This window comes from Bufo bufo, chromosome 1 (genome assembly GCF_905171765.1).
Source record: "Bufo bufo chromosome 1, aBufBuf1.1, whole genome shotgun sequence".
Lineage (NCBI taxonomy): Eukaryota > Metazoa > Chordata > Amphibia > Anura > Bufonidae > Bufo > Bufo bufo.
Window position 1 is genome coordinate 19,563,797 of NC_053389.1, and position 22,650 is coordinate 19,586,446.

The following is a 22,650-nucleotide window of genomic DNA, read 5'->3' on the forward strand; positions in this document are numbered from 1 at the left end:
AGGAATATTAATACTTTAATACTGCGTATATAAACAGAACAGCTCTCATAGAAGGTGTTAGATGTAGGGTTGTTTCCATACCAACATTTTGGTTCAGTTTTAATACCATAAAAAAGTATTGCGATACTTGATACCATTCGATACCACGCGAAAAAAAAACATCAAAAAAAGCCGCGTGCATTCCGCATGATATTGAACGTCCGGCTCATAATCGAACATTCCGATCCTATTTTTTGGGGGGACAAGGTGACAAAAAAATGCGGTTTTTATTTAATTTTTGTTGTTCTGGCGTTCACTGCATAGGACATTTTTTAATTTTAATAGTTTGGAGTTGGACGTGGCGATATGTGATATGTTTATTTATTGTTTATATATTTTATATGTAAAATTGGGAAAGGGGGTGATTTATACTTAATATTTTGGTGTTTTTAACTTTTTTTTTTTTTTTACTGTTTATTTAATAACTATTTCCCCCTTAGGGGCTAGAACTTGGGATCTTTCGATCCCTTGTCGTTTTCACCCTAATAGATCTCTATTACAGTGCATAGGACTTCACACTCTCCCTGCTGCCCTGTGCATAGTACACACAGCAGCAGGGAGATTACCATGGCAGTCAGGGCTTCAGTAGCGTCCTGGCTGCCATGGTAACCGATCGGAGCCCCAGGATTACACTGCTGGGGCTCCGATCTGAAGCTGCCACTGCCACCAATGAGGAGGAAGGGAGGGGACCCTGTGGCCACTGCCACCAATGATTTTAATACTGGGGAGGGGGGGCGCACTGTGCCACCAATGTTTTTAATACTGGGGGGGGCTCACTGCACCACCAATGTTTTTAATACTGGGGAGGAGGGTGCACTGCGCCACCAATGATAGTTAACCTTTAATACAGGAGGCGGTGCCGGCAGAATCACCGGTGCCGGCACTCTGCCTCTGACAGTACCTGAGGGGTTAACTGCGGCTGGTCGCAGCACCCTGTCATCGAGGCAGGGTGCCGGCTATGTGATTCTGCCGCATCCTGTATTTGTATTAGAAGTTAACTTTCATTGGTGGCGCAGTGCGCCCGCCCCTCCTCCTCCCATCTCCTCATTGGCAGTGGCGGCATAGGGGGCAGGGAGAGACTGCTTCCTTCTCCCCTGTGCTGCTGTCAGCTCGCTCCAAGTTCTGTGATACTAGACCAGTATCGGAAAAAATGGAAATCCCGGTATCGTATATAGATGCAGTTACAAAAGTATCAATTGGGTATCGAAATTTCGATACTCGAAACAACCCTAGTTGGATGACACACAAAATTGCAGAAAGGAGGTAGTTACAGGTAGATACATGACAGTTATACTGTCTTAAATCTGACGCGTTTTGAGTGTGTTTTGTGCGCTCTTTCTCATGCTGAGGCAATGGGCAATATGTCTCTGTACACATAGCGGGTTAGGGTTGATCATGCTGATTAAAACAATTTATTTATCTTTGAATTTTACAGCGTTTCTGAGATGTGAGGATTTTTATCTTTTTTCACATCAGGCAGTTGGAGCACAGAGGGGCTGGCGCAGCTCTTGGAGCACCTCTACAGTTATGCCCCTAGTTCTCATTACACTCTCTTTTGATTGACTGGACTGATATCTATGTCTCCTTGTGTCCCCATGGCATTGTTGGTCCAGCCTCAATATTTTATATGGAGTCAGTGGTGTCAATGTCTTCTTCCAGGAATGCAGAGGTTGGTGAGCACTGTGCCGGGAGGAGAGAGTACTTACCTTTACATCCTGGCAGCAGCTGTGCTCCTCCACTGTATGTGAAGCCACTGGCACCTCCATTTCTGAAGAGAGACACAAGCAGGCCCTGTCAATCAATGGGGAGCGGGGAGTAACATAGTTACATAGTACATAGTAACATAGTATATAAGGCCGAAAAAAGACATTTGTCCATCCAGTTCGGCCTGTTATCCTGCAAGTTGATCCAGAGGAAGGCAAAAAAAAAAACTGTGAGGTAGAAGCCAATTTTCCCCACTTATGGGGAAAGAAATTCCTTCCCGACTCCAATCAGGCAATCAGAATAACTCCCTGGATCAACGACCCCTCTCTAGTAGCCATAGCCTGTAATATTATTACACTCCAGAAATACATCCAGGCCCCTCCTGAATTCCTTTATTGTACTCACCATCACCACCTCCTCGGGCAGAGAGCTCCATAGTCTCACTGCTCTTACCGTAAAGAATCCTCTTCTATGTTTGTGTACAAACCTTCTTTCCTCCAGACGCAGAGGATGTCCCCTCGTCACAGTCACAGTCCTGGGGATAAATAGATGATGGGAGAGATCTCTGTACTGACCCCTAATATATTTATACATAGTAATTAGATCTCCCCTCAGTCGTCTTTTTTCTAACGTGAATAACCCTAATTTTGATAATCTTTCAGGGTACTGTAGTTCCCTCATTCCAGTTATTACTTTAGTTGCCCTCCTCTGGACCCTCTCCAGCTCTGCTATGTCTGCCTTGTTCACTGGAGCCCAGAACTGTACACAGTCCTCCATGTGCGGTCTGACTAGTGATTTGTAAAGTGGTAGGAATATGTTCTCATCACGGTCATCTATGCCCCTTCTGATGCAGCCCATTATCTTATTGGCCTTGGCAGCAGCTGCCTGACACTGGTTTTTGCAGCTTAGTTTTCTGTTCACTAAAATGCCTAGGTCCTTTTCCATGTCAGTGTTACCGAGTGTTTTACCATTTAGTATGTACGGGTGACTTGCATTATTCCTTCCCATGTGCATAACCTTACATTTATCAGTGTTAAACCTCATCTGCCACTTATCTGCCCAAGCCTCCAATCTATCCAGATCCCTCTGTAGTAGTGTACTGTCCTCTGTAGTATATGTGCAGTATACTGTCCTCTGTAGTATATACAGTATACTGTCCTCTGTAGTATATATACAGTATACTGTCCTCTGTAGTATATATACAGTATACTGTCCTCTGTAGTATATATACAGTATACTGTCCTCTATAGTATATATATACAGTATACTGTCCTCTGTAGTATATATACAGTATACTGTCCTCTGTAGTATATATACAGTATACAGTCCTCTGTAGTATATATACAGTATACTGTCCTCTGTAGTATATATACAGTATACTGTCCTCTGTAGTATATACACAGTATACTGTCCTCTGTAGTATATATATATATACAGTATACTGTCCTCTGTAGTACATATATATGCAGTATACTCTCCTATGTAGTGTATATATACAGTATACTGTCCTCTGTAGTATATATACAGTATACTGTCCTCTGTAGTGTATATATACAGTATACTGTCCTCTGTAGTATATATGCAGTATACTGTCCTCTGTAGTATATATGCAGTATACTGTCCTCTGTAGTATATATACAGTATACTGTCCTCTGTAGTATATATGTACAGTATACTGTCCTCTTCAGTGTTAATTACTTTACACAGTTTAGTGTCATCTGCGAAAATTGATATTTTACTATGCAAGCCTTCTACAAGATCATTAATAAATATATTGAAGAGAATAGGGCCCAATACTGACCCCTGAGGTACCCCACTAGTGACAGTGACCCAATCTGAGTGTGTACCGTTAATAACCACCCTCTGTTTTCTATCATTGAGCCAGTTACTAACCCACATACAGACGTTTTCTCCCAGTCCGAGCATTCTCATTTTATATACTAACCTTTTATGCGGTACAGTGTCAAATGCTTTGGAGAAGTCCAGATATACGACATCCATTGATTCGCCGCTGTCAAGTCTAGAACTTACCTCCTCATAGAAACTGATTAAATTAGTTTGACATGACCGATCCCTCATGAAGCCATGCTGATATGGCGTTATTTGCTTATTTTCATTGAGGTACCTCAAGATAGCATCTCTCAGAAAACCTTCAAACAGTTTACCCACGACAGATGTTAAACTTACCGGCCTATAGTTTCCGGCAGGGGCGTTGCTAGAGTCTGAAGAGATCTGTGGCACGAGCCCACGTGAAGCCATGCCCCCAACCCATGAAGCCACGCCCTCATCACCACCAGGGGGGCCCCTTCACAGTAGTTATTAACCCCTTTCAGCAGTGACAGTCCCCCCTTCAGTGAATGGGGGACTGCTGAATGGGGTTAATAGCTACAGTGAAGGGCCTAGCCGTCTGGGCAACCCCACAGATCATCCATAACAGTGCCATCCACAGATCCCCATCAGTGTCATCCACAGATCCCCATCAGTGTCATCCACAGATCCCCATCAGTGTCATCCACAGATCCCCATAAGTGTCATCCACAGATCCCCCATAAATGTCATCCACAGATCCCCCATAAATGTCATCCACAGATCCACCATAAGTGTCATCCACAGATCCCCCATAATGGTCATCCACAGATCCCCCATAAATGTCATCCACAGATCCCCCATAAATGTCATCCACATATCCCCATAAGTGTCATCCACAGATCCCCCATAATTGTCATCCACAGATCCCCCATAAGTGTCATCCACCACAGATCCCCATAAATGTCATCCACAGATCCCCATGAATGTCATTCACAGATCCCCTCCCCGCCCAGCGCCGCCTCCTAGCTAATTTATTCACTTCACTTGCCTCTGTGTAATCTCACACAAGCGCACTGGCAGAGGCATCGTCGAACAAGGTGCGCTGGAAGATGGCGCATGCGCACTTTGCTTGACGATGCCTCTGCCAGTGCGCCTGTGCGAGATTACACAGAGGCAAGTGAAGTGAATAAATTAGCTAGGAAGCGGCGCTGTGGGCCCCCTTACCGGTCCTGCATTCGGGGCACTGGACAAACCATCCGGGGCTCCAGCCCCGAATGTTTTGACCTAACGACGCCCCTGGTTTCTGGGCTCTGTTTTTGGACCCTTTTTGAATATTGCCACCACATTTGCTATGCGCCAATCCTGTGGAACACTCCCTGTCAGTATAGGGTCCTTAAATATCAGAAATAAGGGTTTGGTTATGACATTAATTAATTCTCTTAGGATACGGGGGTGTATGCCATCTGGTCCTGGCGATTTGTCTATTTTAATCTTTTTAAGACGTCGCTGTACTTCTTCCTGGGTCAGACAGGGCACTTTTAATGGGGAATTTACTTTTACATTCTGCATGTCATCTGACAGTTTATTTTCCTCAGTGAATACAGTGGAGAAAAAAAATATTTAATAGCTTTGCTTTCTCCTCGTCGCTCTCTGCGACTCCCCCCTCATTACACTGTAGAGGGCCGACACCTTCAGATTTATCCTTTTTACCATTTATATAATTGAAGAACATTTTAGGGTTAGTTTTACTCTCTTTGGCAATTAATCTCTCGGTCTCTAGTTTGGCTGCTTTTATTTTGTTTTTACATGTTCTATTTTTTTCCTTATAGTTTTTCAGTGCTTCCGTGCTACCCTCCTGTTTTAGTGATTTATATGCTTTCTTTTTGTCATTTATTGCTTTTCTTACATTTCTATTTATCCACATTGTTTTTTTCTTGTTCCATAACCTTTTATTCCCATAAGGTATGTACCTCTCACAATTAGAGTTAAGGATGTTTTTAAAAATATCCCATTTTGTAGCTGCATTTTTATTTTTGTCCCAGTTAGTTAGGCCTATGGCCTCTCTTAGTTGGCTACATTTGGTATTTTTGTTCCTCCCTGTAGAAACGCTCTTCTGAATGATAATTGGAAGGTTATTACTTTATGGTCACTATTTCCCAGGTGTCCCCCGACCTGCACGTCTGTTGTTCTGTCAGGTCTATTGGTTAATACTAAGTCCAGTATGGCCGTCCCTCTAGTCGGGTCCTGAACCAGTTGGGAGAGATAATTGTCTTTGGTTATTGCCAAGAACCTGTTTCCTTTATGAGATATACAAGTTTCAGTTTCCCAGTCTATATCTGGGTAGTTGAAGTCCCCCATAATAACCACCTCATTATGATTTGCCGCCTGGTCTATCTCGTTTAGTAGTAGATTTTCTGTGGACTCTGGTATATTAGGTGGTTTATAATAAACTCCTATTAGTAATTTATTATTGTTTTTGCCTCCATGTATCTCTACCCACAGGGACTCCACATGTTCATGTCCCTCACTTATATATTCCCGGAGTGTGGGCTTTAGACAGGACTTTACATAAAGGCAGACCCCTCTCCGGTTTTGACGATCCTTTCTAAACAGACTGTAACCTTGTACATTAACTGCCCAGTCATAGCTATCATCCAGCCATGTCTCAGTTATTCCCACTGTCATAGCTATCCTCCAGCCATGTCTCAGTTATTCCCACTGTCATAGCTATCCTCCAGCCATGTCTCAGTTATTCCCAGTGTCATAGCTATCATCCAGCCATGTCTCAGTTATTCCCACTGTCATAGCTATCATCCAGCCATGTCTCAGTTATTCCCACTGTCATAGATATCATCCAGCCATGTCTCAGTTATTCCCACTGTCATAGCTATCATCCAGCTATGCCTCAGTTATTCCCACTGTCATAGCTATCATCCAGCCATGTCTCAGTTATTCCCACTGTCATAGCTATCATCCAGCCATGTCTCAGTTATTCCCACTGTCATAGCTATTCTCCAGCCATGTCTCAGTTATTCCCACTGTCATAGCCATCATCCAGCCATGTCTCAGTTATTCCCACTGTCATAGCTATCATCCAGCCATGTCTCAGTTATTCCCATTGTCATAGCTATCCTCCAGCCATGTCTCAGTTATTCTCTCGTTATTCCCTCTATGTCATAGCTATCATCCAGCCATGTCTCAGTTATTCCCACTGTCATAGCTATCCTCCAGCCATGTCTCAGTTATTCCCACTGTCATAGCCATCATCCAGCCATGTCTCAGTTATTCCCACTGTCATAGCTATCATCCAGCCATGTCTCAGTTATTCCCATTGTCATAGCTATCCTCCAGCCATGTCTCAGTTATTCTCTCGTTATTCCCTCTATGTCATAGCTATCATCCAGCCATGCCTCAGTTATTCCCACTGTCATAGCTATCATCCAGCCATGTCTCAGTTATTCCCACTGTCATAGCTATCATCCAGCCATGTCTCAGTTATTCCCACTGCCATAGCTATCATCCAGCCATGTCTCAGTTATTCCCACTGTCATAGCTATCCTCCAGCCATGTCTCAGTTATTCCCACTGTCATAGCTATCATCCAGCCGTGTCTCAGTTATTCCCACTATGTCATAGTCCTCCTCACACATCACTAATTCCAGTTCCCCGGTTTATTAGTCAGGCTTCTGGCATTAGTATACATACATTTGAGAGGTTTATGTATATTTTTTACCCTACACCTTTCCTTCTGAACTGTTCTAGTCCCTCCTTCCATTCCTCCCCCAGTCCCACTACCTGCCCCCGGTCTCTATCTGCACTATCTTCCCCTCCTATAATGTAATCCCCCCTCCCCCCCAGTCCCTAGTTTAAACACTCCTCCAACCTTCTAGCCATCTTCTCCCCCAACACAGCTGCCCCTTCCCCATTGAGGTGCAGCCCGTCCCTACGATAGAGCCGGTAGCCGACGAGAGAAGTCGGCCCAGTTGTCCAGGAACCCAAACCCCTCCTTCCTACACCAGTTCTAGAGCCACTTGTTAATCTCCCGCTTCTTGTGTGGCTCGTGGTACAGGCATTATTTCCGAAAACACTACCTTTGAGGTCCTTGCCATAAGCTTTTGACCTAAATCCCTGAAATCATTTTTAAGGACGCTCCACCTACCTCTAACTTTGTCATTGGTTCCGACATGGACCATGACCGCTGGATCATCTCCAGCCCCTCCCAGTAATCTGTCAACCCGATCCGCGATATGTCGAACTCTAGCGCCAGGAAGACAGCACACTGTTCCACGATCCCGGTCTTTGTGACAGATTGCCATATCTGTACCCCTAATAATTGAGTCTCCCACTACCAGCACCTGTCTGGCCTGCTCTCCTGGTCCCCTGCTTTCTGGAGCTGATATTCCCCTGACTGGCAGAGGAAGTGTCCGGCTGCGGCAGTGCCGTCCCTGGACTGACATCCCCCTCATCTGCCAACCTTGTGTCAGATTAGGGCTAGCCTCCCTGCACTCTTCCCAGACAAGATGTGCACTGGACTGCGCTGTCAATAATGGAACACATACTTAGGGCTCATGCACACGACCGTATGTATTTTGCGGTCCGCAAAAAAGGAGCCGCAATAAATACGGATGACGTCCGTGTGCATTCCGTATTTTGCGTAACGGAACAACTGGCCCCTAATAGAACAGTACTATCCTAGGACATGTTCTATTTTTTTGCAGAACTGAAATACGGACATGCGGAAACGGAATGCACGCGGAGTACCTTCCTTTTTTTTCCGGACCTATTGAAATCAATGGTTCCGCATACGGTCTGCAGAAAAATAAAAAAGAACAGACACGGAAAGTACGTTCGTGTGCATGAGCCCTTAATGGGGATTACGCAAGAAAAGAGAAATACAATATAGTGCAGTGATAAGAATGTAACTTACTGTAGTCCCCTCCTAAAGTCCCTGAATCTTAAGTCACGTAATCTAAAGTCACACACTGAATACAAACACACACTGGAAATCAAACACGCGAACGCTTACAAACTCGCGTTGTTTGTCTGCTTGTATAAGTGCCGCTCTCAAACCAGACAGATTTTTTCCCCCTCTGGATTCAAAGGACTGAGCTGCCCACAAGACTGGCTATTTAACTTCTCCAAATTAGATAGCCACACCCTAATTACTCACCTGTGCAACACCCTGGAGAAGGAAGAGAAAAATACAATTAATCCCAGTATACTCTCAGCTGCTGTGCAATAAACCTGGCAGCAAAAGCAAGTCACAGTGTATAAACTAGACTACACTGCTCTGACTTGGTATAGAGTACAATAAAGTCAGGCACAGCCACTCAGCAATGCACCCAAATAATGTAGCTCTCACAGATAATCCCTCACGTAATCTAAAGTCACACACTTAATACAAACACACACTTGATATCAAACCCCCGTACGCTCACAAACTCGCGTTGTTTGTCTGCTTGTATAAGCTCTCAAACCAGACTGCTTTTTCCCCCCTCTGAATTCAAAGGCTAGTGTAATGAGCACAAGGTGCAAAGCTATAAAGGTGCTCCAAGAGCTGCGCCTGCCCCCCGGGAAAACTGCAACCTGCAAAAATAAATTAAAGTATCGTTTTAATCAGCATGATCAACCCTACCAGGCAATGTGCTTGGTGTAATAGGGATGATTATGCTTGAAGGAGCACTTCAGTGTTTTATTGCGCACTTTTCCCTCCATATGCGGCCTCCTCACAGAATTTTATGGTTACAATTTGTTGGTTCATTTTCACATTCTCCTCGTAAAATACGTAGATGTGTTATGTTTGGGTGTGAGAGCTGCGGAGACTTCCCGTCCGTCCTCCGACACCCATCATCTGCTCCGTCCAGTGATAGATCTCATATATACAGTGCAAGAAGCTTCGTCAATATCTAATATAACAGTCTATTATCTATCTGTCTATCTGTCTGTCTCTCTATCTGTCTGTCTCTGTCTGTCTGTTTTCTACACGTCTAGACTGTCTCGCCCCCCTCCCCACCACATGCCCCACTGTCAGGTGAAGACACATCACAGACCTGTAAAGTGCATTGAGGTGTAAATCTCTGACTACCTGAAGCGGAGGCACATGGCCCGGTGGGAGTGGCCTCTCGATAAGCAGCCAATCAGATTGCTCGTATCACCTGTGTGACGCTCTGGCTGCCTCAGACCTGACTTTCAAGCGATTGGTCATTGGGAAGGAAACGGTTAACGGGGGATGGATTTCGGGGCGGTAATTCGTTAAAGACAGTGTTTTCCACCTTCTCCCATTAGCGAAACCAGTTTAGTGTGATTATTTGATCGGAAAAGTAGATGGGAGAGCAGGAAGGTGGTGAGAGCGGGGAAGAGGGCGAGAGTGGGGAGGGGGCGGGAGCGGGTGAGAGCGGGACACATTACCTATTAATAGATAGCAGGAAGATCAGGCCGTGGATGTATCGGTAATGATTAACGAGCCGGCCGAAGGCAGCGATAATTACACTGAGCTTTACCGCTGTAGGACCAAGATAAGCGCTGTCACTAACGTCTGATAAACGCTCGTTTCCTACTGTGATGAAAAATCGCTGCCTGAAGCTGCCACTAGTGGGAGCTAAGGAGCTTATATTGAACCGACTAGTAAATCCGGCTTCCATTAAAGGGGTTGTCCATTAAAAATATTTTGTACTTTTTAAACCAGCACCTGGATCTGAATATTTTTATAATTGCATGTCATTAAAAATGTTATTCATTGAAATCTATCTGTACAGTGGGAAATTTTGGGTGCTCCCCCATGAGTGTTCCCCCTGGAGTTTTGGGTGTTCCCCCTGGAGTTTTGGGTGTTGCCCCACGAGTGTTCCACATGGAGTTTTGGGTGTTACCCATGAAGTTTTGGGTGTTCCCCATGAAGTTTTGGGTGTTCCCCATGAAGTTTTAGGTGTTCCCCCTGGAGTTTTGGGTGTTCCCCCTGGAGTTTTGGGTGTTGCCCCACGAGTGTTCCACATGGAGTTTTGGGTGTTCCCCATGAAGTTTTGGGTGTTCCCCCTGGAGTTTTGGGTGTTGCCCCACGAGTGTTCCACATGGAGTTTTGGGTTTTCCCCATGAAGTTTTGGGTGTTCCCCATGAAGTTTTGGGTGTTCCCCCTGGAGTTTTGGGTGTTGCCCCTGGAGTGTTCCACATGGAGTTTTGGGTGTTCCCCATGAAGTTTTGGGTGTTCCCTATGAAGTTTTGGGTGTTCCCCCTGGAGTTTTGGGTCTTCCCCCTGGAGTATTGGGTGCTCCCCCACGAGTCTTCCCCCTGGAGTTTTGGGTGTTCCCCCTGGAGTTTTGGGTGTTCCCCCTGGAGTTTTGGCTGTTGCCCCACGAGTGTTCCACATGGAGTTTTGGGTGTTCCCCATGAAGTTTTGGGTGTTCCCCCTGGAGTTTTGGGTGTTCCCCCTGGAGTTTTGGGTGTTGCCCCACGAGTGCTCCACATGGAGTTTTGGGTGTTCCCCATGAAGTTTTGGGTGTTCCCCCTGGAGTTTTGGGTGTTCCCCCACTCTCCATAGGTCTCGGGAGCCTTGTTGAGCCCCATATAGTGTCTTTTATGTCCTAGTTGTGTCAGGCCCCACTCCCATGAAGCCACAGGGTTATATATTTATGTATTAAAGCAGGGATCAGACCCTTCAAATTTATGAAATGGGGGGATGTCGATGCAAATATTTTTGTGGGAGTGAATGAGAGGCAGATCCCATCCTCGGGGAGAGCAGATCTGGAGTGTCCCTTTAAATACATGATGAGTGTGAAGACGTCACCATCACTCGTTATGGGATCAGAGGACGTGGACACTTGAAGGTGATCTCTATGGACACTCGACGTGTGGCGGTTCGTTAGGATTAAAAATCAATGATTAGTGTTTCCATAGCAACAGTTCTCCTAATTAGTGGTGGCCTGGATCATTAGTGAGGATGGCTTGTGAATATTATCGTAATCCATCATGAGGACTGTGTACGAGGTCCGTAACCTTGATGGCAGTGTCACTGAGATTAAATGGTGAGGGTGTGTAAACTTTTGCAACCATCTTTGTCTACGGATTAGAGCAGTCTAATTAAGAATTCGCTATATTCTCTCCCATTCAGATACATTGTAGCAATAAAATAACTGACTGCAAAAGTCTACACACCCTTCAAACCCTATAACATCCCTCTCCACGTCTACCATTACTCCCAGTAGCCACAAACGTCTTGTGTTACAGGCAGACATGGAAGCGTCCATACGACGGCCCTCGCGCACGCTGCCGTCTAGAAACGTAAATCCATTGATCTTCCATTCATTTCCATAGAAGGCACAGAAAATGGCCAGGACGACACTTTGTAGAATAAACTTTGAGCACATGAATGGGAGCGCCCTTGAAAAATATTTCATCTTCGCTCTCGATGATTCATATTAGGTTAATTGAATCGCCGATCCTGCTTTGTGGCGCTCAGTGTGACAGGATCTGCGTGTGACCTGATGCACAACGGTTCGTGGAAGGAGCCGCAGATAATTCTGCTGCACCTTAATTAATGACATCACTGCCGAGAGGTAATTGTTATAATTAGATCAGTGACCATCGGATGTCGCTGAGCAGATGACGCCCTGCAGCAAAGTGTCACAGGGCAGGATATGAGGAAAGATGAGGCGCTCCGGGGCAGGTAACCGCCAAGAGGTACAATGATCACATCTGTATTACAGTCACAATTTCTGTCATATTAAATAATATTATCAAATAACGGATGATGGTTATTATAGATGGAGCCAGAAGAGACGACTTCACATCAACTCAGATATAATTTACATACATGACATTACTTCTCCTGTACTGATCCTGAGTTATATCCTGTATTATACTCCAGAGCTGCACTCACTATTCTGCTGGTGCAGTCACTGTGTACATACATTACATTACTTCTCCTGTACTGATCCTGAGTTACATCCTGTATTATACTGCAGAGCTGCACTCACTATTCTGCTGGTGCAGTCACTGTGTACATACATTACTTATCCTGTACTGATCCTGAGTTACATCCTGTATTATACTCCAGAGCTGTACTCACTATTCTGCTGGTGCAGTCACTGTGTACATACATTACTTATCCTGTACTGATCCTGAGTTACATCCTGTATTATACTCCAGAGCTGCACTCACTATTCTGCTGGTGCAGTCACTGTGTACATACATTACTTATCCTGTACTGATCCCGAGTTACATCCTGTATTACACTCCAGAGCTGCACTCACTATTCTGCTGGTGCAGTCACTGTGTACGTACATTACATTACTTATCCTGTACTGATCCTGAGTTACATCCTGTATTATACTCCAGAGCTGCACTCACTATTCTGCTGGTGCAGTCGCTGTGTACATGACATTACTTATCCTGTACTGATCCTGAGTTACATCCTGTAATATACTCCAAAACTGCACTCACTATTCTGCTGGTGCAGTCACTGTGTACATACATTACTTATCCTGTACTGATCCCGAGTTACATCCTGTATTACACTCCAGAGCTGCACTCACTATTCTGCTGGTGCAGTCACTGTGTACATACATTACATTACTTATCCTGTACTGATCCTGAGTTACATCCTGTATTATACTCCAGAGCTGCACTCACTATTCTGCTGGTGCAGTCACTATGTACATACATTACATTACTTATCCTGCACTGATCCTGAGTTACATCCTGTATTATACTCCAGAGCTGCACTCACTATTCTGCTGGTGGAGTCACTGATCCTGAGTTACATCCTGTATTATCCTCCAGAGCTGCACTCACTATTCTGCTGGTGGAATCGCTATGTACATGTTTTACTTCTTTGAACACTTTAGGGGTGATTAATACTATTGGGGCACGGAAGATGTTTTTTTTTTTGCTCTACTGACATTACTTTGGGGTTCTTTTTCTACTAAAGGCAAGCGGTAATACTGGCACCACTATGGAGGTGCACTGGGGGCTTCATTGTTGGCACACAGCTGAGGGCACCCTGGAGATCCTAAAAATGCTCCTTGATTGGGCGATCTCATCCTCATCAGAAAACAAGTGGATACACTGATAACAACACAGCAACTGGAGCAGGCGGGGGCTTCATATGTCATCCTGTACCCCGAGTGTCAGTGTCATTATCCTGTAGCCCAAGTGTCAGTGTCATTATCCTGTACCCCGAGTGTCAGTGTCATTATCCCGTACCCCAAGTGTCAGTGTCATTATTCTGTACCCCGAGAGTCAGTGTCATTATCCTGTACCCCAAGTGTCAGTGTCATTATCCTGTACCCCAAGTGTCAGTGTCATTATCCTGTACCCCGAGTGTCAGCGTCATTATCCTGTACCCCAAGTGTCAGCGTCATTATCCTGTACCCCAAGTGTCAGTGTCATTACCCTGTACCCCAAGTTTCAGTGTCATTATCCTGTACCCCGAGTGTAGTGTCATTATCCTGTACCCCAAGTGTCAGTGTCATTATCCCGTACCCCCAGTGTCAGTGTCATTATCCTGTACCCCGAGTGTCAGTGTCATTATCCCGTACCCCAAGTGTCAGTGTCATTATCCCGTACCCCCAGTGTCAGTGTCATTATCCTGTACCCCGAGAGTCAGTGTCATTATCCTGTACCCCGAGAGTCAGTGTCATTATCCTGTACCCCAAGTGTCAGTGTCTGTCAGTGTCATTATCCTGTACCCCAAGTGTCAGTGTCATTATCCTGTACCCCCAGTGTCAGTGTCATTATCCTGTACCCCAAGTGTCAGTGTCATTATCCCGTACCCCAAGTGTCAGTGTCATTATCCTGTACCCCAATTGTCAGTGTCATTATCCTGTACCCCGAGTGTCAGTGTCATTATCCCCTACCCCAAGTGTCAGTGTCATTATCCTGTACCCAAAGTGTCAGTGTCATTATCCTGTACCCCAAGTGTTAGTGTCATTATCCTGTCCCCCGAGTGTCAGTGTCATTACCCTGTACCCCGAGTGTCAGTGTCATTATCCTGTACCCCGAGTATCAGTGTCATTATCCTGTACCCCGAGTGTCAGTGTCATTATCCTGTACCCCAAGTGTCAGTGTCATTATCCTGTACCCCAAGTGTCAGTGTCATTATCCCCTACCCCAAGTGTCAGTGTCATTATCCTGTACCCCGAGTGTCAGTGTCATTATCCTGTACCCCGAGTGTCAGTGTCATTATCCTGTCCCCCGAGTGTCAGTGTCATTATCCTGTACCCCAAGTGTTAGTGTGATTATCCTGTTCCCCCGAGTGTCAGTGTCATTATCCTGTACCCCAAGTGTCAGTGTGTAATTATCCTGTACCCCAAGTGTCAGTGTCATTATCCTGTACCCCAAGTGTCAGTGTCATTATCCTGTCCCCCGAGTGTCAGTGTCATTATCCTGTACCCCAAGTGTTAGTGTCATTATCCTGTCCCCCGAGTGTCAGTGTCATTATCCTGTACCCCGAGTGTCAGTGTCATTATCCTGTCCCCCGAGTGTCAGTGTCATTATCCTGTACCCCAAGTGTCAGTGTCATTATCCTGTACCCCAAGTGTCAGTGTCATTATCCTGTACCCCGAGTGTCAGTGTCATTATCCTGTACCCCAAGTGTCATTATCCTGTACCCCAAGTGTAGTGTCATTATCCTGTACCCCAAGTGTCAGTGTCATTATCCTGTACCCAAGTGTCAGTGTCATTATCCTGTACCCCGAGTGTCAGTGTCATTATCCCGTACCCCAAGTGTCAGTCATTATTCTATACCCCAAGTGTCAGTGTCATTATCCTGTACCCCGAGTGTCAGTGTCATTATCCTGTACCCCAAGTGTCAGTGTCATTATCCTGTACCCCAAGTGTCAGTGTCATTATCCTGTACCCCGAGTGTCAGTGTCATTATCCTGTACCCCAAGTGTCATTATCCTGTACCCCAAGTGTAGTGTCATTATCCTGTACCCCAAGTGTCAGTGTCATTATCCTGTACCCCAAGTGTCAGTGTCATTATCCTGTACCCCAAGTGTCAGTGTCTGTCAGTGTCATTATCCTGTACCCCAAGTGTCAGTGTCATTATCCTGTACCCCCAGTGTCAGTGTCATTATCCTGTACCCCAAGTGTCAGTGTCATTATCCCTTACCCCAAGTGTCAGTGTCATTATCCTGTACCCCAAGTGTCAGTGTCATTATCCTGTACCCCAAGTGTCAGTGTCATTATCCTGTACCCCGAGTGTCAGTGTCATTATCCTGTACCCCAAGTGTCAGTGTCATTATCCCGTACCCCAAGTGTCAGTGTCATTATCCTGTCCCCCGAGTGTCAGTGTCATTACCCTGTACCCCGAGTGTCAGTGTCATTATCCTGTACCCCGAGTGTTAATGTCATTATCCTGTCCCCCGAGTGTCAGTGTCATTATCCTGTACCCCAAGTGTCAGTGTGTAATTATCCTGTACCCCAAGTGTCAGTGTCATTATCCTGTACCCTAAGTGTCAGTGTCATTATTCTGTCCCCCGAGAGTCAGTGTCATTATCCTGTCCCCCGAGTGTCTGTGTCATTATTCTGTCCCCCGAGTGTCAGTGTCATTATCCTGTACCCCAAGTGTCAGTGTGTAATTATCCTGTACCCCAAGTGTCAGGTCATTATCCTGTACCCTAAGTGTCAGTGTCATTATTCTGTCCCCCGAGAGTCAGTGTCATTATCCTGTCCCCCGAGTGTCTGTGTCATTATTCTGTCCCCTGAGTGTCAGTGTCATTATCCTGTACCCCGAGTGTCAGTGTCATTATCCTGTACCCCGAGTGTCAGTGTCATTATCCTGTACCCCGAGTGTCAGTGTCATTATCCTGTACCCCAAGTGTCAGTGTCATTATCCTGTACCCCAAGTGTCAGTGTCATTATCCTGTACCCCGAGTGTCAGTGTCATTATCCTGTACCCCGAGTGTCAGTGTCATTATCCTGTACCCCAAGTGTCAGTGTCATTATCCTGTCCCCCGAGTGTCAGCGTCATTATCCTGTACCCCGAGTGTCAGTGTCATTATCCTGTACCCCAAGTGTTAGTGTCATTATCCTGTACCCCAAGAAGTTGTCGACCAGACTTCTTAGACTCCTGACTGGTGAATCCTTTTGTACCCAGCTTTCCCAGGATCAGATAGAGGACTCTTTTTATTTCCTGCTTTCTCATGTTCTCCGGGCCTCGGAGGACATGATTACTGGATTCTGATCTCTACAAGCTATAGGAGCCGGCGACTCCACTGGTCTGACCCACAAGCACTGGAGAGGCTCCGGCCTGCTGCTGGCACGGTCTCAGCTCTGCTCACTCATCTGGCAGGCGGAGGACCCAGTATTTCCGGTGACCTGACTTGTTTTTGGCACGCACCATTTGCACACAAACTTCTCAGGGAGAAGCAATTATTGGCGCAGTGTAAATCTTCCCCTTGGCATCGATGTCGCCATCTGTGTAGAAAGAACAGAGAGAAGCGTCCTGTACACAGAGCACTTCCTATTATCAGGCGATCCATGTGGACTTAAAGGGTAACTCCACCCTAGATGTGCAACCCCCCCACCCCCATTACTTTGTTATTCCCTGTCTGGGTTATCTGTGCAGTTTTATATATCGTCCATTCTGCGACTGAAACTTCACTTAAAGGGGTTGTCTGGGATTTTTAATATGGACGACCTTTCTATAAAGGACAGCATCCATATCAGATTGGTGGGGTCTGGCTCCCGCCACAGCGCCATGCATTCTGTAGTGGCTGTCCTTGGTACTGCACCTTGCTGTATCCCACTATGGAATAGCTCATGGGTGGGGGTGCCGAGACTGGGACCCCCACCAATCCTGACAACACTTCTCACCCTCATCATCCAGACACCTGCATAAGAGGGGAGGAAGGGTCCAGACTGTGCGCATGCGCTGGATATTGTCAGTGCGCAGGCGAGGGATTTCCAACCAGCCATGTCATTCTTGAGCCTAGGATGCGGGTAGCGGGTGGAGAGACCCTCCTGATGACAGACCCAAATTAAAAGCAAGATAGGAAGGAATTAAAGGGGTTAAGTTCACATTTTTTGGGGCAAACTGAAAAGAGGCAGGTAAAATAAATATAAAAAACGTAAAATCGCGTCCGATCCAGCGCCACTGCTTCGTCCTCTCTGCCAGGCTGCAGTCATGACACCCAGTTTGTCCTTGTCCAAATTTTTGCCCTCCCAAAATTTGAGTAGCTAGGTCTGAACAGTGACTGCTGTTTGAAGAGTTAAATGTTGATGACAGGTCTCTTTAAGATCTCTGCCTGCTGTCAGTGAATGAGAACCTTCTTGTGCATACACAGCCTAATGCCTCCTCTCTCCTTCCCTTAATTCACATCCTCATCCATCCCTTGGTTGGTGGGCATGGGGTGTGACCCCCATATTGTGGTGGGCTGCAAGCCACTCCCACCTCCATCCACCAATGGCCGCACAAGTTAGCCAGACGCTCAATGGGGTGGTCACACCGATATATCTTTATTTAACCCTTCCAACAATGTTACTATGTAACGTCTCCCAGATGAGATTTTATACAATGTATCAGTTTAGACAATCCAGTGTGAGTTGCATACATCAGCAGCACAATCCCTCGGCATTCCTTATAGTTTGCTACAATGTATCAGTGCAGGTACACAGATGGCATTTGTGTAGCAGAATGATGATACAATACGGACTGCCTGCAGCCACCACTAGGGGGAGCTCTGTGTAACAGACTGATCTTATAATTCTTGTTGCTCACAGCCACCACTAGGGGGAGCCCTGTATAGCAGACTGATGATACAATACTGACTGCCTGCAGCCACCACTAGGGGGAGCCCTGTGTAACAGACTGATGATACAATACTGAATGCCTGCAGCCACCACTAGGGGGAGTTCTGTGTAACAGACTGATCTTATAGTTCTTGTTGCTCACAGGCGCCGCTAGGGGGAGCTGTGTATAGTACACTGATGTTATAATTCTTGTTGCCCACAGCCGCCGCTAGGTGGAGCCCTGTGTAACAGACTGATCTTATAATTCTGTCTGCCTGCAGCCATCACTAGGGGGAGCCCTGAATAGCAGACTGATCTTATAATTCTGGCTGCCTGCAGCCACCAGTAGGGGGAGCCCTGTATAGCAGACTGATGATACAATACTGACTGCCTGCAGCCACCATTAGGGGGAGCTCTGTGTAACAGACAGATCTTATAATTCTTGTTGCCCACAGCCACCACTAGGGGGAGCCCTGTATAGCAGACTGATGATACAATACGGACTGCCTGCAGCCACCACTAGGGGGAGCTCTGTGTAACAGACTGATCTTATAATTCTTGTTGCTCACAGGCGCCGCTAGGGGGAGCTGTGTATAGTACACTGATGTTATAATTCTTGTTGCCCACAGCCGCCGCTAGGGGGAGCTCTGTATAGCAGACTGATCTTATAATTCTGACTGCCTGCAGACTGATGATACAATACTGACTTCCTGCAGCCACCACTAGGGGGAGCCCTGTGTACCAGACTGATCTTATAATTCTGGCTGCCTGCAGCCACCACTAGGGGGAGCCCTGTGTAACAGACTGATCTTATAATCCTGGCTGCCTGCAGCCACCACTAGGGGGAGCCCTGTGTAACAGACTGATCTTATAATTCTGGCTGCCTGCAGCCACCACTAGGGGGAGCCCTGTGTAACAGACTGATCTTATAATTCTGGCTGCCTGCAGCCACCACTAGGGGGAGCCCTGTGTAACAGACTGATCTTATAATCCTGGCTGCCTGCAGCTACCACTAGGGGGAGCCCTGTGTAACAGACTGATCTTATAATTCTGGCTGCCTGTAGCCACCACTAGGGGGAGCCCTGTATAGCAGACTGATCTTATAATTCTGGCTGCCTGCAGCCACCACTAGGGGGAGCCCTGTGTAACAGACTGATCTTATAATTCTGGCTGCCTGCAGCCACCACTAGGGGGAGCCCTGTGTAACAAACTGATCTTATAATTCTGGCTGCCTGCAGCCACCACTAGGGGGAGCCCTGTGTAACAGACTGATCTTATAATTCTGGCTGCCTGCAGCCACCACTAGGGGGAGCCCTGTATAGGAGACTGATCTTATAATTCTGACTGCCTGCAGCCACCACGAGGGGGAGCCCTGTGTAACAGACTGATCTTATAATCCTGGCTGCCTGCAGCCACCACTAGGGGGAGCCCTGTATAACAGACTGATGTTATAATTCTGACTGCCTGCAGCCACCACTAGGGGGAGCCCTGTGTAACAGACTGATCTTATAATCCTTGCTGCCTGCAGCTACCACTAGGGGGAGCCCTGTGTAACAAACTGATGTTATAATTCTGGCTGCCTGCAGCAACCACGAGGGGGAGCCCTGTGTAACAGACTGATCTTATAATTCTGGCTGCCTGCAGCCACCACTAGGGGGAGCCCTGTGTAACAGACTGATCTTATAATTCTGGCTGCCTGCAGCCACTACTAGGGGGAGCCCTGTCTAACAGACTGATGTTATAATTCTGACTGCCTGCAGCCACCACTAAGGGGAGCCCTGTGTAACAGACTGATCTTATAATTCTGGCTGCCTGCAGCCACCACTAGGGGGAGCCCTGTGTAACAGACTGATCTTATAATTCTGGCTGCCTGCAGCCACTACTAAGGGGAGCCCTGTGTAACAGACTGATCTTATAATTCTGGCTGCCTGCAGCCACCACGAGGGGGAGCCCTGTGTAACAGACTGATCTTATAATTCTGGCTGCCTGCAGCCACCACTAGGGGGAGCCCTGTGTAACAGACTGATCTTATAATTCTGGCTGCCTGCAGCCACCACTAGGGGGAGCCCTGTGTAACAGACTGATCTTATAATTCTGGCTGCCTGCAGCCACTACTGGGGGGAGCCCTGTGTAACAGACTGATGTTATAATTCTGACTGCCTGCAGCCACCACTAGGGGGAGCCCTGTGTAACAGACTGATGTTATAATTCTGACTGCCTGCAGCCACCACTAGGGGGAGCCCTGTGTAACAGACTGATCTTATAATTATGGCTGCCTGCAGCCACCACTAGGGGGAGCCCTGTGTAACAGACTGATCTTATAATTATGGCTGCCTGCAGCCACCACTAGGGGGAGCTTGCTAGATATGGATTTTTACAACTAGTGCTGAACTCAATCATAGATTGCAGGGTAAGTAGTTCAGTGTCAGGCTCCCTCCTGCCATGGGCAGTGGTTCTGTGGTAGGTATGCCAATGCACATAGAAAAATCTTCACTAGATGGGGGTAATTATTAATACTGGTGCACTGTGTGAGCGGCGCCCCTGTGCCCCCCTCCCCTCAGGCACAATGTGCCAAATTCATCAATAGGGCACAAGGCTGTGCTGAAAAGAAACTGGGGAGAGGAGAAGGAACAGGGGGATGGAGGCGGAAGGGAAGACATAATGAGAAATATCTAGCAGAGCCAAGTCAGTGACCTCACTGCTGGCCGGAATATTAGTTTAAATAAAGAAGCAGTAACTGTGATATCCCAGAACACTGAGCCAAATGTCAAACCCGGCTCTGCTAGATTTATACGTATACATATACTGGTGATATAGCACAAACAAGTTTGTCATTTGTCATTGCTGTCCCAGTGCTTTGATTTCAGATTTACCGGCAGTCCTGTGTAAAAACACTAATAGCACATTGTGACGTCATGACACTTTGAGGCAAGTGATTAACTTAGTTCTGTAAGCAATACTAAATTGGTAGATGTAGTGGGGCTGAGTTTGTTTACCAGTTTAATTGGGTCTGTGTAGTTTGTGCATTTTGATAATGCAAGAGGATAACCTGCAGTCCTATGTAAAACCACATCATAATATCACCATGAGCAGTGGAAAATGTCTCAGCTCTGCTACATCTGAAAGACTCAGCACTGCTAGACCTAACAAATTCATTGGAGACTGAGCTCTGCTACATCTAATAGACTGAGCTACACCTGGCAGGTTCAGCCCTATACACCTGGCAGGAACAAGTAGGCTACATCTGATAGACTCAGCACTGCTACACCTATACAATTTATCCCTGCCAACCTTGACAAACTCAGCACCGCTACATCTGATATCCTCAACCCTAGTACCTTGGACTCAGCTCTGCTACATCTAATAGACTGACCACTGCTACACCTGACAGGTTCAGTCCCATACACCTGGCAGACACAAGTGGGTTACATCTTATTCACTCAGCACTGCTACATCCAAACAATATTTCCCTTCCAACCGTGACAGACTCAGCTCTGCTGCATCTGTATAACAGTAACTTACTTGCAGGAGCTGTGCGACCCTCTGTTCCCTCCTCTGTCTGGGCAGATGCTGGCTCTTCTCTGCTGGATACAGTGTGACAGTACAGCAAGCGGTGTGCTGGGGAGAGGGAGCTACCCTCATCATCCTCATCACCCTGGAGCGGAGTCTCTGGCACTCTGAGATGGGGGCAGGGCCTCTGGGGGTCTAGAGACCAATGCAAAATAGATTCTGACTTCAGGAACCAATCCCTGGAGAGCTCCCTCCTCCGACGCTGCTGAACTACAACTCCTATCCTCCTCTGCTATTCCCTCCTACCTGCTTCACATGGCTGCAAAACTAGATCTACCCTTAAGGAAGAGCTGCCATGGAGGACACACCCAGCTTTCCCAGACACAGATCAAACTATGGCCGCTAAGTCACACAAACACCGTTCATCCTGATCCTCCTGGTTCATGAATAGGAATGCTAAATTAGCAGTGAAGACTGACACAAACCCAACAGTAGAGGAGCGAGAACAAGGAAGGGAGGTGGGTGGCTATAGGGTGACAACCGTCCTTGTCAATGTAGTGGCAGGAATCAGTGGTTGTCAGCCAAGGTAAACACAGTAAAGAAATTGGATAAGACTTAGGCTACATGCACGCGAACGTTGTTTGTTTCCGTGTCCGTTCCGTTTTTTTTTTTTTTGCGGATAGGATGCGGACCCATTCATTTCACCGTGTGCTGTCCATATCAGTACGTCCGTTCCGTAGCCCCACAAAAAAAATAGAACATGTCCTATTCTTGTCCGTTTTCGGCATTGTTACAATGGATCCGCAAAAAAAACAAAAAACATATGGCATACGGATGTAATCCGTTTTTTTTTGCGGATCCGCAA

The 22,650-nt window shown here is 46.5% G+C and overlaps 1 protein-coding gene across 1 annotated transcript in view; it reads right to left on the reverse strand.

Moving 5' to 3' along the window:
* Window positions 1–21,896, reverse strand: part of LOC120992154 (free fatty acid receptor 2-like) — a 65,924-nt gene extending 44,028 nt beyond the window's left edge. Inside the window, exons 1-2 of the mRNA XM_040420941.1 lie at window positions 21,798–21,896; window positions 1,746–1,807 (exon numbers count right to left, since the gene is read on the reverse strand). The gene's annotated coding sequence lies outside the window, so the exon portion shown is untranslated. The remainder of the gene's footprint in view (window positions 1–1,745; window positions 1,808–21,797) is intronic.
* Between the last annotated feature and the right edge of the window lie 754 nt (window positions 21,897–22,650).